This window comes from Ochlerotatus camptorhynchus, unplaced genomic scaffold (genome assembly GCF_037179485.1).
Source record: "Ochlerotatus camptorhynchus isolate MF236.1 unplaced genomic scaffold, CSIRO-AGI_Acam_v1.1 ptg000443l, whole genome shotgun sequence".
In the NCBI taxonomy this organism is placed as follows: domain Eukaryota; kingdom Metazoa; phylum Arthropoda; class Insecta; order Diptera; family Culicidae; genus Ochlerotatus; species Ochlerotatus camptorhynchus.
This window is the reverse complement of record NW_027040929.1, coordinates 4,225,989-4,233,211: the sequence shown is the minus strand read 5'-3', so window position 1 is coordinate 4,233,211 and position 7,223 is coordinate 4,225,989.

Genomic DNA, 7,223 nt, shown 5'->3' with positions numbered 1-7,223 from the left:
TGCTATACATATCCAATGAAATGGAGAATGGAATGAACGGCATTCGATTATTCACATCTCATAGAAGAGGGCTGTTATTCTCTATAACTGATTGGATACACAGAACATTATTAGGTGCGGCAAGGATATGCTAACGTCGGTAGGTGGTAGCAACAAGGTGTACGAACACCACAGGCAGAGAGAGAAAGCGACACGGAAGGGATCCAAACCAAATAGCAATCGTTACCAAACTAATTAGTCCAGATAGATAGAATAGCATTCCATTCGACGGACGGAGGGAGCTGGGATGCGGCTGTTCGTTATGGCAAGTGATTTATTCGATTATAAATGTCTGAAGAAATGCAGCAGGGAGGAAGCTGTGTCTTCACTGGAGTGCAAGATTTACGACTTGTTTACGCCTCCGTAGTCATTCCGGAAAAGGTGAGTGATTATACGCGCATACATGCAAACATGCATTCACCCCTGGTCCTCAAACAGCAGGTAAGTATACGGCTGAGAAAGCAACAAGCGTTTTGGCATTTCCTGTTCCCTCATGCCTGGTTTGTCTTGTGTCTAACTCTCTCATTCTATGAACCGGGGAGCAATCTTGTTGATATCATAATAAATGGATCGAATTGAACGAACGAAGCCAAGTGATCATCGCATTAATTGGAGCGTTGAGATATTTATGAGTGTTGTATTCTCGAGATGTCTAACACACGTGAGTGAGTGGTGGATACTAGAGAGGGTCTAGTATAAGAGAGGAGCGGATTTAAAACAAACTGCCAGGTCCAGGTGATTTCTAGCAACACTGCCAATGCAATCAATATAGGCGCTGCTCGATTGGCTCTGCCTTTGACAATTCGTTTGGCTCAAACCCAGCCAGTCCGCTTCTCTTTTATACTAGACCCTATCTAGTGCACACCTAACCGTGTTCGGGAATGAGGCATGGATTTCAATGTTTGTCATTTTCATATAAACTAAGTGTAAACTTAACTAGTGGTGTTCGGATGCGGGGATCATTTTGATTGGACAAAATTGTATTAGGGACGGGCCCGGTGTAGTGGTTAGCATAGCATCACGCGTTCACGAGTTCAATTCTCATCTCCGGACAAGTAACGGTTGACCTAAAATGTGTTAAAATGACTATAATACAATCAAATAAAAATAAAATATTGCAAATTTTGGTAGGAGTTGGTGGCCTATACCGAAACAGGGTCGCTTCGACTCACTTCGCTGTAAACAAACGTTTTTAAGAATTATGGAGTCATTGGATGCTTTAATGATATTTTGTACTTGTAAGTTACAAGAAGAGGTTTTAAGATATGTGTTGTCACATCAAACCTGTTAATTTTGCTTTGTGCCTCTCTACAATTAGCAATTGTATCGTGAGCGCTCACTCGGAGTTATACAATCATTGATTGTGACTCTTTGTAAGTGAAACTGACAGATTGTATAAAAGGTGTCCACGATGAAATTGCCACACACAAAATTGATTCGGAAAATTCGAGTTTTCATCCGATTGCCATCAAATTTTCAGGGATTGAGAAATAACTATTAAACTTCATTTTACCATTTTACTCGTATTTTATTTACAGTCCATACGCAAATGCCCGCACCTTGGCCTTAACCCCGGCCATAAGATTCTGCACAACCTGTGAATCAACCGTTTTTGCATGTAAACCCATACTTTCTTCAGTTCCGCGACTGTCTTCACTACCTTAGGTCGTTTAAGAAGGTGCTGCTTCATAATCGCCGAGTACTTCTCGATGGGGCGGAGCTCCGGAGTGTTGGGAGGGTTGAACATTTTCGGCACGAAATTGACCTTATTGTCCGCATACCACTTCAGCACGTCCTTGGAGTAGTGGCATGAGGCCAAATCCGGCCAGAAGATTGTTGGGACGTTGTGGGCCTTCAGGAGAGGAAGCAGCCGCTTCTGGTGGCACTCTTTTATGTACACCTGTCCGTTCATCGTGTCCTGGGTCACGAAAGGTGCACTCCGCTTCCCGCACGTGCAGATGGCTTGCCAAACCAGGAATTTCTTCGCAAATTTGGACATCTTCTGAGTGCGGACATGCTCCGGAACGCTGAACTTATCCTTGGCCGTGAAAAACAGGTTGCCGGGGATCTGTTTGAAGTCGGCCTTCACATATGTTTCGTCGTCCATGATGCAGCATTCAACTTTTGTCAGCATGTTGAGGTACAACTTCCTGGCACGGGTTTTGGCGGACTTGTTCTGCTTCTCGTCGCGATTAGGGGCCTTTTGTACCTTGAACGTTCGAAGCCCAGCCTTAGTTTTGGCCTTCTGGACAAAACTTCGGCTTAGGTGCAGCTTCTTAGCCACATCCCTAACGGAGGCGTTCGGATTTCGGTTGAAGGCCCCAACTACGCGGTTGTGATTTTTGGTGTTGTACGGAATACTTTTTCCTTCACTTCTGGGCTTCCGATCGGTGGTCAACCGTTCCTCGAACCGCTTAATTACTCGCGACACCGTGGAATTCGCGATTCCCAACGTTTTAGCGATGGAACGATGCGAGAGATCCTTGTTCTCGTGATGAATGCGCAAGATTTTATCACGCACGAGCTGTTCTTTCGACTCCATTTCCGCGAGTTTTGATCACAGGACTTTAAAACTTGCAGGATGTAAATAATGCACTATGAACTAAATCCACCCAAATTTTCATTAAATTCTACCCCACGGTTAAAAAGTTAGAGCAATTTCATAGTGTGGCAATTTCATCGTGGACACCCTTTATGTCAAGCACATACTTTACAACCTCTTTTGTAACCTACAAGTACAAAATACAGCATAGCATCCAATGATTCCATCAACCAAAAATCATGTTTTATAGTGAAGAGAGCCGAAGCAGAATTGCCTATAAGTAGTATAAGTAGTCAATATGAACACCAAGCCAGTTTATTATAGATTAAATTTAAATTTTGTTTATTTGTTTACCAATCGTTGATTATTGTGATTCCGCTTAACAGCTTTTCAATCTTCAGTTTTTGGACATGTTGTGATTTGTTCCCTCCTATCGGTTGGAATATAAATTAAACGATTTGTTCTGTTTAATTTGAATTGTTTACTACTTATCATAACCTGTACTAACATTGAAACCTAATATATTTGCAAATGGGTCAAACCCTACTAGTGCATGAACCTCGGATCATTTTCAGAAACTTGTTCTGAACGATCTGGAGTTTTCTGAGGTCTGTTTTGGCGCATCCTTGCTACACTGGAGAACCGTGCTCCAGCATAGGTGACAGTTCTTGTTTGAAGACTATTTCCTTTTTGATGGTAAAGGGTGGAACGAGCAAAAAGTACTCATACAAAATTAAGTGTAGACAAATAATGTTAATATATTAATCATAGATTTTATGTTATTTTGGCAGCTTACTCTCACATGAAGCCCTGATATTGTTGAGTTCACTCTATGCATGCATGTATCACAAATATTCTGGATGATGATGCCAGCTGTCATAAAGATAATTGCTCTTCAGCTCATCAGTGCAAATCACCTGGCCGACCAAATAGTTTTCTTGAAAATATCATCTGATTTTTTGCCTATGTTTTCCTGAACTAGTTCTGTTCCGGTTGCAGTATAAAGTTCTTGACCAGGAAGCTATTTAAAATCAGTCTTCACAAAGAATGATTTGAATTTAACGAATGCGCGTGCAGAATTTTAAAATACTGGTTCACTTGTTTGGTATGCAGTTTAAAGTGCACTTTAAAAATAAAAAAAAAATAAAAAATTAAAAAAACAACACTTTAAAAAATAAAAATCTCTTGTCATTTTCTATTTTGGAATTATGCAGCTGGTCGGCCAGGTGATTTGCACTGATGAGCTGAAGAGCAATTATCTTTATGACTAATGCATAATTCCAAAATAGAAAATGACAAGAGATTTTTATTTTTTAAAGTGTTGTTTTTTTAATTTTTTATTTTTTTTTTTATTTTTAAAGTGCACTTTAAACTGAAATGCACTATAGGGGAAATGTAGGTAATGTCGGCCTACATGTCCCTAATTTGGGCACATCGCTAAAAGTCTGCTATTTATCAATTTTATCTAGATGAACGCGTTATTGGGACGTTACTAATGGATATTTTTGGTTGCTATTGAAAATTTAGTTGATTGCTGAATTTATGTATGGGCCCAAATTAGGGACACTTAGGCCGACATTACCTGCATTTCCCCTATTTGTGTTGATTAATGTTGTTAGAAACTTTGGACCGACAACTGAAGGTCGGGAATAGTCTTTTGAGCATCAGTATACCATTATTGACTCAATCATCCAATTGCAACCGAAATAGCAGCTTACTATCGAGGATCAGATCGATGTAGGTTATGTCTGACGACCATTTAGTTGTTCGAAATCTTGACCTTCGTCGTCGGCTTCAAGCTTTCGGTATTTCGATGTGGAAACACAATATTCTGCGTCTTGGTAGCATTCACGCATATTTTTCAGCTGGTGAGGTAATGGGCTGATGGCTGCAGGACGAAAGTATCATTCTCACCAATTCACTATGGTCAAAAACGCAAAATTTCACGACAACAATCGATATCTCGAAAACCATGCACTGTAGAGGTTTGACGTCTACAAGAAAAGATTTTCAACTCCAGATTGAAGAAAAGATTTTTCAACTACAAATTGAAGCTTGGAAACGAGAGACTGGATGACTCGTGCTTTGTAGCTGATTGGCGATTGATTGATTGATTTATCTTTATTAAGGAGGCTTTCAGCCTGAGGCTGGTTCGCCTCCAAGCTGATTGGCGAGTCATCATCAAATACCGGCAGTTTCTGTACACCTGCTAGCGGTAGAATATCTTAAGTGTTCAGATTGTACAGTTGCAGGCCCAAGATACTACCCTGGATTACATCATATGGCTCGCGTCGGTCAGACGCTATCGAAAGCCTTCTCTATGTTCATCAATGCTATGACCATGGTTTTGGATAGCTCTTTGAACCGGTTGACTAGGTTGGTCACCCTTTGGAGTGTTAGAGGATTGTCGACTGGCCACGCCACTGAAATCCAAATAATTCTTTTAAGAAGATGTTGTTCGCTTAACGAACTGGTGGGATCCTTACCCGACCTTGGATAGCTTTCAGTCGGGTCGGAAATATCCATGTTCTAAAGTAGAAGATTTTTACCAGGACAACACAGCAAAAAAAAAATTATAATATTACATCCAAGAGGATGCACTTCAATCATGTCGAAAATCTCATGTAATTTTTATGGCCACAAAAATAAACAAATGCAGTAAAAACAGCGTAATGTCAGTTCATGCACTGTATTAATTATAATTTTGTCCTTTTTAGCACGTAATATTACACCATATTTTTAACACGATATCTATCCACTTTGATGTGATATCAAAATTAATTTTTTTGCTGTGAATATGACCAGGTTAAATCTGCTATACAAAGTCAAAATCTGGCATGACTCTTTCCGATCTTAATGACACATTCAACATGTTTTCAGCATTGGAGATTATGATTTTTCCACACATCACGAGACTATTTTGACACAAGACTGATTTTTGAAAAGGGCGTATGTTTTTTCACATATGATTTTTTTTACTCTAATTTCTTTAACTCTAAAATCGATATTGTATCAAAATTGAGTCTGAGAAGTTGTAGAAATTTTATTGGACTTTAAGAAAAAAAATATACACTGAAAAAAATTGTTTTTTTTTTTGAAAAATAAATATAAAATGATAGTTTCTCTTCATTCTAACGTACGATTTTTTTTTTCTTTTTTTTCTAGATTACCTTATGTAATAAGACAATTTATAAAAGTTATACGAAGTTGAAACAATTTCAAATAAAAAAAAGAAAGAAAAACTATTCATGAATTTTTCAAATTTGATGAATTAGAATGAATAAGAATATTACAATAATTGAATATGATTCATTAGGTCACAACAAATCAAAATGATCTCGGTGACTAACATCCTAAACGTAGCCGTTTATGGGTCCGATGTTGCACAATGTTGAAGTGTCCATCGAAGCTCGTCCCGATACTGTCTATGATATGCTTGCACCATTTCCGATGTCGTTCGTCTAAGGTGCTCGTTTATTAGGGAGGGTCTTCATGTTTCGGGAAGTTCTAATACCTGTTTTAAGGTCGAAAGGTAGCTCAGGGAGTTAGTAAATTTTCTACACGAGCGACGCTTCCATCGGACTAACAATGTTTTGACCCAAGATAGATAGCATTAGCCTTTTCAGCGGATGTCAGAGAGACCTTGTTATTAACTCTAAATCATGGCCCGCTTAGCAATGGAAAACATTTGGTCTATTACGGATTTGAATTAACGGATTTGAAAACGGTTTTCACTCAAGTGCATACTATTCCTAATATTTTATACGAAACGAATTATTCGTCGCGGTGTCGAAGGAATTCTCGAACTTTTCCCAAAATACGATCCATCAAGCGGCGCACAACGGTCTCGCGCACTGTTTTGGTGATTTTGTTGCACCAATTTTTCACCTGAGCTGTACATTTTACCACCAGTTTCCTCTTCATAATTGCCCAGTAGTTTTCAATAAGCCTGAACTGTGGAAAATTGGATGGATTGAGGGTTTTCAGAACAAACTGGGCTCCGTTGTCATTGTACCATTGTTATACTTCCCGGCTGTAGTGACAACTCGCAAGATCCGGCCAAAATGTCACCGGACCATCATGTTACTGGATGAAAGGCAGAATTCACTTCTGGAGACATTCGATTTTGTAAACCTTCGAGTTTAACATTTTCTCAGTGACGAAAACCTTTGTCACAGCTGCAAATTCCCTGTCTGATCCAGTGCGCAAAACAGTCAGGTTCATTGAGTCATTTTGATATGAATATGAACTGCCATCTGCCTCATCATTCACTACCTCGTGAGAGCTTGAATGATTCAGAGGTAAACGAGTCACTGACAGCCGAGCACTCAGTCAATAGCTCAGTCAACACGTTTATTCTGCCGTGATGGATTAGAACACCTATATGTAGTCACCTTGCCTTTACCGTTTGGTACAAACGGTCTGCACAAAGCAATGGATTGAATAGTGCAGTGTTTTCACACTCAGCCTAGGCAGTCAATAATTTTAAGCTCTGGTCAGATCATACACTCAAAATAATCGACACGTCAATGCTCCGTGAAAACATATGTAGATTTTTTCCATAACACTTTTCACGTAAGAGCTACGTGATCTTCACATGGAAGAACTCATTTCAATACGCTTCATCGTCATTGGATTAATA